Below are 12,584 nucleotides of genomic sequence, written 5' to 3'. Positions count from 1 at the left end.
TGCCATGGGTGGGGAGGGGTTCAGGACTTGCCCATCCCTGAGCTAGAGAGATAAAGCTTAGCTTTATATAGCCGTCTGACCAGATTCTTTCAATTCTTAACAGATCTCCCTCACCACTTAGCATACCAGACATTTTGTCATGTTTCTCTGATTCTGTTCAGATGATCGATTTAAGGTTTAATACTGCCGACCAGGATTTGGCCCCCTAGTATCCGGTTCACCAGGACTTCTAACTGGAGCCCTATCTTCTGGCTGTGCCAATTCCTTGGTTTACCGTTGTCGCCAAGAAATTTGACCCAAGAGATTCCGCTATGATATCATTGCACAGGGGAGGGTTTGTTTTATGTGCAAAAGAGTTGATACTGCACAGGACTAGAACGGAGTCAATAATTTACTGTACTTAGCTACAGTAGCTGACTGAATTAAATACCTGCCCTAGAGCAATGTCATTTAGGGACTTACATAATTTTCTTATGGTTGGACTCGAACACATGACCCTTGCATTGCTAACACCATACTTTCACCACCTGAGCCACCAATAAGGCTGCCAATGTATTTAAGGTATTCATAGAATTTTCTTCCAGGGGATGGAAGTTCAAAGTCAATATTGCATTTGAACTTCAATTCTATTTATTGAGGCAAATGGTGCATTTCTTTGATCACAGCATCAGAATATGTAGTGTTTTATCATTGACCATTTAGCCTTTCCGAACAGTCTGCTTCAACTAAACTTTTGTCTTCTGTTTGTGGAGAAGACCCCTACTGTTTTGAACTGCATGTGGCATCTTTTCCACTTCTATAAATTGGCCTTGACAATGAATTGTGTGTAGTGAAACAATGGAAAGAAAGCGTACCCAAACGCGCTTCAGCCCAGCTAGAAACAAAATCAGGTGCTCAACGGAGGGACTTAAATTAAAAAAACATTCCTTACCTCAGGACACTTCAAAAAGAGCACTCTGTTTCTGCATAAATCATTGGATGTTTATTGACAGGACGTGAACAGGCTTACAATTAGAAACGTAAGCCTGTTCAAGTCCCGTCAATAAATATTGGTATTCCTTTTTCTTTTCCTGCGATAGTCACCTGTTAAAGTGACCTGGGGTAAGGAACGTTTTTTTTAAAAATTGAGACAATGTTGCCAACCTCTCCTAAAGAATTCATTCGTCCTAATGCCCTCTAAATCTCTTGTTTTACCCAAGAAAAGGCTGACATGAATGCAGTGGTGTTGACTTTGAGCCATAGAACAACAACAGGGAAGAAAGAATGGATCCCTATTGTAGGATGCTTTCAGATATTGACTGTTCACCCATTCTCAAAACCCATGATGGTCAAAATGCTCCAGAGCTTCTCAGAAATCTTCTGCCAGAGGCAGTTTCTAGAATCAGAGTAATAGAATTAGAAACACTGCGCTAGTTGCCACCAAGTCACTTGTGAGATTTGTGACAATTGTGAGATAAGAAGTGTAATGATGGTTGTGCATGCATTCATGTTATTTATCCAAATCAAGATGCATAAGTGTTATGTGAATTTTGTTATCAATGTTCATAAACTTCAATTAATCTACTCAGTCTGCAACCCAGAGTTTGTAAGATTCTGGTCGAATGAAACAGACGAGAGTCCCAGCTTACAATAGTCAAAATGTTTATTCACGAGGATACTCTGAGGTCCATTACACAAAGACATCCATTTTATACTTCCACACAAACAGTAGATACCCTATGCACATACATACACACGAACAGTAGGTGAGTTGTGTGCTTCTCCAGAGTTCTCACCACTGTTTATCACTACCCAACGCTGTCCGTTCCATTCCCCCGAGATTAGAGGAACCTTGAAAATGACTCCCTGTCCTATCATAAGTTTCTCAGAGTTCTAGCCAGGTCGGGTAATTGTTCTCGGTATTTTCTTAGACACACACATACACACACATTTATCTCCCTCCCAGTCCAACCTAGTTGGACTTATGTTTAATACTTTAATTATTCCTTATACATGCTACATAAAATATAATCCCCAAGGGTTTCCTTTCAGGGTAGAATTATTTAATCATTATCTTTAAACATATAAATTATTTTATCAATAAGGTAGATGGGGAAACTGTGCTGGAACAGTTGGCAACTGGCCAGCTGTAACCTGGCAACCATGGTCCGGGCTGATTCACTACTGAGCGTGCCCATTGGGAGTCAGACCCCTCGGAAGGGTTAACAGGATCCACCGTCTCAGGGGCTTAAGACAGTGGGATGCCCTCATACTTTGATGCAAGACACACATACACTTTCAGCACAGATATCCCTGTTGAGCATACTAGGAAACATACAGGAGTAGCTTAGCTGACAGTATGTAACAATGCTAGTTCAGAGCAGATACATTTGTGTTCAAACTGGGTTCATCTGAATAGATAAATAGTCTCCCTGATAAAATATTTAAGATTAATCTATGGTATCACCTAATTGCTTATTTTGTTTTCCTTATTTGACATTCTGACACTTCCCCAGAGGTTGCTTTTCCTACTGACTGATGTTGCTATCATTGAAGTTCAATTTTGTCCTGACTATCAAGCATACTACTCCACTGCTCCTGGTAAGTAAACCCCCATAGATAGTATATCACATTAGATTTAACTGAATGTAGCATAATGTGACAGTCTTTGTTTGTGTAAAAGGTATATCATTGTTTTCTATGGAAGATCATACTAATTTGAACTATTGTTTGAGTTCCCTAATGGTCAAGCAAGTCCCATGTGTTCTTGTGTTTTGGTATGCTTGAAATGTTATGACTGAAAGGGCATTGAACAAATTTAAGAGCTTCTAGAACAGGGTCGGCAACAGGCGCCCTGAGGGCCCAAAACTGTCCTGCAAGTGATTTTAGAAGACTAAAATCAGCAGGAATTCAACAATTTTTTTTATTTTAATTTTTGTTTTTAAGTTTAGGTAATCTGTTCCCAAGAGACTTTATCCTATTTCAATTTAATCAAGTTATGAAGTTATTGTTCTTTTCAAGTACAATCTCTGTTTGGGTTAATTTGCAGTGTACAAATTATTATTATTATTGTTTTCCTGTCCCCCGACCATTCCCGCTGAGAAGAATTGGCCTGTCAGATGGTCCAGCACCATCACCAGACAATTGCTTTCATTTTTGGTGTAATTCTCATTTCTGGAAAAGCTTAAAATAAAGGTAAAAATGTAGGTCATGTGACATGATATCCCAAAACACAGGGCCCTAGTCATAATCCTTAAGAGTCTATTGACGCACCCATGTGTCAATCTAAGTAACATAATAAAATAATCCCCATCAAAATCTGTCAGTTTAAACTAGAGATATCCGTTTCCTTGCATGGGCTCCGTCTCATCCACCTCATCCATCTATGTCGGCCTTCCGCATCTGCGGTGGAAGAAGCCTGAGCCATGGGAAGATGTTTCAGGGTGGGGGTGCTGTCGACAAGGACTCTAATGTAGGATCTTTTCAGTGTGCCGGACAAAGCACTTACCTAAAGTATTTGAGGATTACTAGAGTATACTGTGGGTGAAGAATTTCTGCTGATGTGCATTTTTCTCCACTCATACAGGAGTAATAAAGACTTAGTGCACTGCTATAGACTGAGTTACAGCTGTTTGTCAGACTGAGACGTTCAGAAAATCGTTCTTCTCACAAAAACTTCTGTAGCGTCTGAGCTATTATGACCACTCGATGGAAAGGAGACTCTCGTGAACACGATGAAGTCGGTACCGTTGATGTTACGTTCCCCAAGTTCTGTGTTGTTGTGGGTTTGTATGTGTGTGTATTTAAGGAAATAGCTTCCTAAAGCAGCTGATTGGTCGGCCCCATCGCTGATTGGAGCTCTGACCCCGCCCTCTCGTCAGGGGAAACAGCTGTCTCGTCAATTACAAACTTCTCCAGCTTGATAAAAGCCAGTGTTCCTCCCTCAGGGAGGAGAGCTTCTTTTTATGTCTTGTGTTGGTTAGTGAAAGTTTTGTTGATGTTATTTTGTAGCTGCTCCTTCAGAGGAATGTGTATGCCAATAGAACTTAGTGATTTTTGGTTATTGAAATTGTTCACTTAAATAATTGGTAAATTATTCTGTTTAATTTGTTCGGGGGGGGGGTGCTAAAGGTTAGGTAAGAAGTGGGAAGGTAGTAGAGGGGACTCTTTAATTTTTACTTTCTTTGCTTTGGTTCCGTCCAGCCCCTTTTCCCCACATTACCGTGTTAAGGAATAATAAATTCCCTGTAAATAGTGTTTTTCTCTGCCTCTGTTGTCCTTCCCTGCACCTACGATCACATACTTTTTCACTCCACAGGGTGTTGAGATGTAGCGGGGTGTTGCGTTCCCTCCAAGAGGCGTATGTAAAAGTTGATGTGCCAACTTCTGTCTATAGCGTCCAAACCGTTTGGGCTACATACTAATATGACCAGTCTATGGAAAGATGAGGTTCTCCATTTTGCTCTACAACCCCCACAAGTGTCACGGACTTGTCTGAAGGTAACCCGGTACCGGTTAAAAACCTTTATGGAGATAGTTTTGTGGCAACAAATAAAAGGGCTTAAATATGTGTCCAAAAAACAAATGTTTTGAGCTTTCACAACCTTATTCCTTATTAATTTTGACTGTCTATTTTGACATTTATGAATGTTATTCAATAGGCTACAGTGGTGAAGGCCAAATTCTATATTTGATCAAATAATGACAAAATAATTCATACCTACAGGGGTCCTACAATTCAAAATCTAATAGCTAAATAATCCATGGTATGACTGTCTTTAAAACAATTCTATATGTTATCTTAGTAGAACCCCACCCCAAAGACAGACTTTTAGCAGACAAGATGCACCATAAGTCCTCTATCCCCTCAACATCAAGATTCATTCAGTGTGCAGAAATGGCAAAGGAGTTCAGGAAGTCATATTAACTTCCTGTTCCATGACTCGCAAACTTAGCTTCAAATGTCATTGTGACCATGAGAGGGTATCTTGTAGAACAGACATGCCTCTGACATGTAGAATAAGGAATCATGTCGGCTCTGTATCAGGGCAAAAGTTGCCTGAAATTCATGAATACTCTTACTGTTTCAATAGCCTATATATTAATACGATTAAAATCAGCCTTTAAACTCTCTCTCAATATCTCAGTTTTTCAATCTGCTTACATTTTTCTTATCTCTATTCCTTGTGTGTCTGCGGCTCGTTCTACAGATTGGATCTGAGGTTTCTCAGCATTGTCCAGGGTGATTTATGGTTGTCTTGGTCCTCCCCTTTGGTTGATTAAAAAAAAAATAAAAAACGTATGGGGTATTCATGCCTGTATTATACTGGTAAAGCCTGCCCTTGACTTAAGACACTGGCAGAATAGTTGGAGATGGATTACAATGCTACAGATCAGTTTCAATTCAGGACCAGTTTACAAAGAAGGAAAAGAAGGCATGGTCCATTTTCCTGGCTGTTTGTCTCCCACTCTATCATATGAATGGCAGTTCACTGATGATAGTTGTTGTCAAGCTCTGAGGGGAAGTCACCCTGAGCACTGTTGTCTGAGGCAGTATGCGAGTGAAGACCGCTGGGATTCTACTCTTACTTTCTCCACACTGGCATTTCAGATCTCTTTGGTAAGTTGTCAAATGTATACTAGTAATAGGGTAGCAGGGTATACAGATTCAAATAAACATTTATTGGATTGTGGACGTTTAACTTGAATGTCCAATTATTTTCAGTGTATTTTTTGTTGAACAAGCCCTGGCTTTTTTCCACCTACAGGTCTAAAGTGTGGACTTCCACAGGTCAGGAACCTCCTTGACTGTTATTTGAGAATCGTTGGAGGCAAGATATAGATAACCACCCCGGGTTGGCAAGTTACTTCCTTTTACTGTACATGTGACACCCTCCTTTTGAGAAATATGGCTATGGGGATACAGTGCATTTGGAAAATATTCAGACCTCTTGACTTTTTCCACATTTTGTTACGTTACAGACTTATTCTAAAATGGATTAAATTGTCCCCCCCCCCCCGATATCACATTTACATAAGTATTCCGACCCTTTACTCAGTACTTTGTGGAAGCACCTTTGGCAGCAATTACAGCCGTGAGTCTTCTTGGGTATAGCTCTACAAGCTTGACACACCTGTATTTGGGGAGTTTCTCCCATTCTTCTCTGCAGATCCCCTCAAGCTCTATCAGGTTGGATGGGGACTGTCGCCGCACAGCTATTTTCAGGTCTCTCCAGAGATGTTCGATTTGGTTCAAGTCCGGGCTCTGGCTGGGCCACTTAACGACATTCAGAGACTTGTCCCGAAGTTACTCCTGCGTTGCTTGGCTGTGTGCTTAGGGTCATTGTCCTGTTGGAAGATGAACCTTCACCCCAGTTTGAGGTCCTGAGCGCTCTGAAGTAGGTTTTCATCAAGGATCTCTCTGTACTTTGCTCTGTTCATCTTTCCCTCCATCCTGACAAGTCTCCCAGCCCCTGCTGCTGAAAAACATCCCCACAGCATGATGCTGCCACCACCATGCTTCACCGTAGGGATGGTGCCAGGTTTCCTCCAGACGTGACGCTTGACATTCAGGCCAAAGAGTTTAATCTTGGTTTCATCAGTCCAGAGAATCTTGTTTCTCATGGTCTGAGAGTACTTTAGTTGCCTTTTGGCAAACTCCAAGTGGGCTTTCCTGTGCCTTTTATTGAGGTGTGGCCTCCGTCCATTTAGGAATGCTGGAGGCCACTGTCTTCTTGGGGACCTTCAATGCTGCATAATTTTTTTTGGTACCCTTCCGCAGATGTGTGCCTCGACACAATCCTGTCTCGGAGCTCTGGGACAATTCCTTCGACCTCGTGGCTTGGTTTTGCGCTGACATGCACTGTCAACTGTGGGACCTTTATAAAGACGGATATGTGCCTTTCAAAAGCATGTCTTGCCAATCAATTGAATTTACCACAGGTGGACTCCAATCAAATTGTAGGAACATTTCATTGATCATCCTTGACAAGAGGATGCACCTGAGCTCAATTTGGGGTCTCATAGCAAAGGGTCTGAATACTTATGTAAATAAGGTACTTCTGTTTTATAGTTTGTATAAATTAGCAAACATTTCTAAACCTGTTTTCGCTTTGTCATTCTGGGTTTTTTGTGTACATTGATGAATTTTTTTAATTGAATGCATTGTAGAATAAGGCTGTAATGTAACAACATTTTAAAGTCAAGGGGTCTGAATACTTTCCTAATGCACTGTATGTAATGTCTTACATAATTAAGCACTTTGATGCTAGTTTTGCTGGTTATCAGCATATGCGGGTATGCTGTTGATCAGTTTGTTAGTATGCTGGTCACCAGCATAACACAATGAAGGCTGGTCACCAGCAAAACCAGCAGTGTTATTATGCTTCAGTGGTCTCTGTCCAGTGTCTGGTGGAGGATCTCTGGTTATTTTCAGTCATAACAGTTCCTCTGTTCATAGACTTTCCGTCATTCCTTTGAGAGGTCCTTTATCAGATGTTGTATTCTCCCATCTCCAGCGGGACTCTGGGGGTCCTCTGATCTACCCCAGAGAGGATGGCCACTGGGCCATGGTGGGGGTCACCTCCTGGGGGAAAGGCTGTGGCCGGAGCCGGATCAACAAGGCCGAGTCCCCAGCCAAGATAGGATCCCCGGGGGTCTTTACTGATGTCAAGATGTTCCTGCCCTGGATCGAGACGAAACTCGGAAGGTTATCTAACACGTTTTAGTCAGTGTAAGCCATGCGGGTCTGGATTTGTTTAATTCATTGGTTTAACAGATGGTCTAACAAATGATTTTGTTTTGTTCAGCAGCAGATTCTAACCGAAACCAAAGGTCCATGTCAAGTAAAATGTGTTTCTTCTCATCAATTCCACATTGCATTTACTTGCATGCTTTGAAACTGCGCCCACATCCTCTTTGTCATCTGATTAGCAACTACATTTCTATTTACGCAATAGCTCACTTATGCAATTTGTACAATTCACCTTTACCGTATGATGTGACTGTACTCTTTGAACAGTGCATTTGATGCTGATTGTGTGTACTGTGCTGAAAGACTGTGCAGTGAGGGATAGGCCTGTGAGGGTCTCAAACCCAAACCTTAGTCTGTCTCGACAATAACGAGTGGGTGTCAGTGTACAGGCCCGTTGCACAGGGGGAGGGAGAGCTCTGCTGAATTGAATGCTCTTCTTGAATGCACTTTAATTAAGTACGCTTTTAGGCCAATTTACTCACCACTTGACAGCTGTCATGGGCAGCAGGTAGCCAAGCTGTTAGACAGGCGAGCAGGCAGCCAGCGGGTTGCTGTTATCAAATCCTAGATTCCATTGCCTCAAGTTGTGCCCTTGAGCAAGGCACTTAATGCCCCCCCCCCCCCCCCCCACACCTCTCCAAAAACCTGTATGTATGTACTGTAAGTCAAACTTTGGTTGGACCATGTGTGCAATTGACCAATAAAGTGATCTTAATCAGTTTAGTCAAAAGCTGGAATACTTGTGACAGCTTTTTCACAAAGTAATAGATTGACCCTGTAGGAACAGATGAAACTGTTCTTGGAACATCAAATGCATCCAGTCAGTTTTCCATACTGATTCTCTCTCTGTGTACAGTGGCAAGAAAAAGTGTGAACCCTTGGATTTAATAACTGGTTGACCCTCCTTTGGCAGTAATAACCTCAACCAAACGTTTTCTGTAGTTGCGGATCAGACCTGCAGAATGGTCAGGATTAATTTTGGACCATTCCTCTTTACAAAACTGTTTCAGTTCAGCAAAATTCTTGAGGTCTCGTGTGAACCGCTCTCTTGAGGTCATGCCACAGCATCTCAATCGGGTTGAGGTCAGGACTGACTGGGCCACTCCAGAAGGCATATTTTCTTCTGTTGAAGCCATTCTGTTTTACTTCTGTGTTTTGGGTTGTTGTCCTGTTGCATCACCCAACTTCTGCTGATCTTCAATTGGCGGACAGATAGCCTTACATTCTCCTGCAAAATGTCTTGATAAAATTAATGCCCAAGTTTTCCGTCAATGATGGCAAGCTCTCCAGGCACTGAGGCAGCAAAGCAGCCCCAAACCATGATGCTCCCTCCACCATACTTGACAGTTGGGATGAGGTTTTGATGTTGGTGTGCTGTGCCTTTTTTTTTCTGTCCACACATAGTGTTGTGTGTTACTTCCAAACTGTAGTTTCATCAGTCCACAGAATATTTTACCAGTAGCGCTGTGCAACATCCTGGTGCACTTTGGCAAACCTCAGACGTGCAGCACTGTTTTTTTGGACAGCAGTGACTTTCGTGGTGTCCTCCCATGAACACCATTCTTGTTTAGTGTTTTACGTATCATAGACTCGTCAACAGAGATGTTAGCACGTTCCAGAGATTTCTGTAAGTCTTTAGCTGACACTCTAGGATTTTTCTTAACCTCAGTGAGCATTCTGCGCTGTGCTCTTGCAGTTATCTTTGCTGGACGGCCACTCCTACGGAGAGTAGCAACAGTGCTGAACTTTCTCCATTTATAGACAATTTGCCTTACTGTGGACTTTTGAACATCAAGGCTTTTAGAGATACTTTTGTAACCTTTTCCAGCTTTATGCAAGTCAGCAATTCTTAATATTAGGTCTTCTGAGATCTTTTGTTCGAGGCATGGTTCACATCAGGCAATGCTTCTTGTGAATAGCAAACTACATTTTTTTTAAACAAAGAAATTATAGGGCAATTCAGCTCTGAACAACGTCGCCAATCTCTTCTCATTGATTGGATTCCAGGTTAGCTGACTCCTGACTCCAATTTGCTTTTGGAGAAGTAATTTGCCTAGGGGTTCGCATACTTTTTCCAACCTACACTGTGAATGTTTAAATGATGAATTCAATATAGACAAGAAAAATACAATTTGTGCGTTATTAGTTTAAACACACTATGTTTGTCTATTGTTGTGACTTACATTAAGATCAGATCAAATTTGATGACCAATTTATGCAGAAATCCAGGTAATTCCAAAGGGTTCACATACTTTTTCTTGCCACTGTATGTTTCTGGTCCATCAACGTTCCTTTAGAGAGGAATATTCTGCTGGAATTCCTGGAATTTGACAAAGAATGACACCCTCTGTCACAGTGACCAGCTCACAGTATTTGTGGGTCCAGACTCCGAGTAGCCTATTGGTGAGAGATGAGGTTGCATTGACCCTATGTGTGTCTCCCTAGTTTTAGCCTTCCCACCGGTTGATTTAGAGGGTTTTGGCTTTGATCTCACATTGGCTTTCTCTCAGTGGTTGAGAAGTGTGTGAATTGGGCCATTTTCCTGTCCTGATAAGCATTTGAAACGTAACGAGAACTTTTGGGTGTCAGGGAAAATGTATGGGGTAAAAACTTTAAAGTACTACTTAAGTATTTTTACACCACTGCTTTCTCTTAGGAAGGTTCTGTGGCAGCCCCTCCCCCCATCAGCCCCAGTGCTAATCGATTCCCACAAGGCCTCCACTTTGTGTCTGATGTCAGTGGAACAGGAAGCGGATTTGTTGTTAGATTCCGAGGTGTAACCGCTATGTCAGGCCATGCATGCTGGCTCAAAGGCTAACCCCACTCACCCCAGGGATAGAACAACAGAACATTAAACCAGTTACCATTGCAGAAGTGCTGTATGTCAAAACTGTGTTTTTTGATTATAAAGATGACAGACTGACACTGATGGCTGGATCCTCATAGCATTTGTTTTCTGCTAAATAATTATTTAGTTCTCTGTTTGTACTGCAAATACCTGTGTATTGTGTTCGTGACTTAATGATAGAGTACGTTGTTTGGCAGAGCTATGTGCTAGGTCTCATGTTTCATCACCCTGCCTGATGACAGGATGTGTCTAGTCCCTCAGAGTTCCTAACAATGGATAGGCTCCCTACTATCTTTCAATCCTAGCAGAGCCCTCCACCTTGTGAGCCACACACCCTCCAAGTGCTGCTAGTCAGACATGTGCAAGTATGCACACACGCATACGCACACATCCTCATGGGGCTAACTGAATTCTAATTCCAAATTCTATAGCTGACTCTCCCATAGTTACAGAGCATCCATGGGGGCACACAGTAGTCCCATGACCCGGCAATGAGGTGCAGAGGGTCTGTGATAAAACACAAACTCCTCTACTGTAACTACACCACCACGTGGGTCAGAAACAGGAGCCAAGATGGCTGGCTGACAGTTTGTGTTGTACAGAGGCACATGTATTGTCGAGGGTTAAGTGTGCGACAGGGTGCGTGTAGAGCCACAGGCAGGGCTTGTGGCTAATAATATGTCCTTTGTGTTTGTGCAGCGTCGGGATGTGGCACCGTGGCACTAGTCCAGGATCAGAGGGCCGTTCAGAGTTTCAACTACCCACAATCCTACAGCAACAACTCTGACTGCCACTGGGTCATCTATGCCCCCCAGGATCATGTTGTCAAGGTGACACATGTTGACTTTTACCTCTTAGGCAGAGGGGGCTTTAATATTTAGTGTATTGTCCTGTGCAAGGCCATTGTGACCGAAGGGATACCCCAGATCTTTGACCGCTCCCAGTGGAATCATGAATACGGTCTCTGGTGTGGATGGGATCAGTTTACCTGTACTGGAAAGAATGTGTTACTCACTTTGATGCAACAATAACAACAATAATAACAGCAACACATACTGCAATACTGTTGCTGCACATGTCACATTGTTTGCTGAAATTACAATTATTTAAAAGTTTACAGCTTAGTGCAAGGATAATGTTGTATTCCTTTGTTATTTTATTCTCTTATCTTGCAGCTTGACTTTGACTTGGAGCAGTCAGATGACTGCACTATGATTCGCTGATTTGTACTTGGAGATGTGGACGCAAATCCATTTTTATTGGTCACATACACATGGTTAGCAGATGTTAATGCGAGTGTAGCGAAATGCTTGTGCTTCTATTTCCGACAGTGCAATAATATCTAACATGTCATTTAACAATTCCCTAACAACTACATAATACACACACATCTAAAGGGATGGAATAAGAATATGTATGAGCGATGGCCGAGTAGCATAGGCAAGGTGCAGTAGATGGTATAAAATACAGTAAATACATGTGATATGAGTTATGTAAAGTGGCATTATTTAGAGTGCATTGTATAAAGTGACTAGTGATCCATTTATTAAAGTGCCCAGTGATTGGGTCTCAATGTAGGCAGCAGCCTTGGCGTTAGTGATTTGCTGCTAGGCAGTCTGATGGCCTTGAGAGAGAAGCTGTTTTTCAGTCTCTCAGTCCCAGCTTTGATGCACCTGCACTGACCTCGCCTTCTGGATGGTAGCGGTGTGCACAGGCAGGTAGTTTGCCCCCGGTGATGTGTTGTGCAGACCGCACCACCCTCTGGAGAGCCTTGCGGTTGAGGGCAGTGCAGTTGCCATACCAGGCTGTGATACAGCCCGACAGGATGCTCTTGATTGTGCATCTGTAAAGTTGTCAGGGTTTTGGGTGACAAGCTACATTTTTTCAGCCTCCTGAGGTTGAAGAGGCGCTGTTGCGCCTTCTTCACCACACTGTCTGTGTGAGTGGACCATTTCAGTTTGTCTGTGATGTGTACGCCGAGGAACTTAAAACTTTCCACCTTCT

General features: G+C 42.4%; 1 long non-coding RNA gene across 2 annotated transcripts; it reads left to right on the top strand.

Moving 5' to 3' along the window:
* Positions 1–5,179: 5,179 nt before the first annotated feature.
* On the top strand, positions 5,180–12,157 carry LOC123727789 (uncharacterized). 2 transcript variants are annotated; one of them, XR_014380848.1, is made up of 4 exons: positions 5,180–5,599; positions 5,748–5,838; positions 7,497–7,711; positions 11,280–12,157. It is a non-coding gene; the product is annotated as an uncharacterized LOC123727789 (long non-coding RNA). The 2 variants fall into 2 exon arrangements; XR_014380847.1 differs by having other exon boundaries at positions 7,497–9,359.
* Positions 12,158–12,584: the final 427 nt, after the last annotated feature.

The sequence above is a fragment of the Salmo salar genome, chromosome 16, assembly GCF_965601325.2.
Source record: "Salmo salar chromosome 16, fSalSal1, whole genome shotgun sequence".
In the NCBI taxonomy this organism is placed as follows: Eukaryota; Metazoa; Chordata; class Actinopteri; order Salmoniformes; family Salmonidae; genus Salmo; species Salmo salar.
Note: the sequence above shows the minus strand (reverse complement) of the source record. Positions and strands in the feature narration are given on the sequence as shown.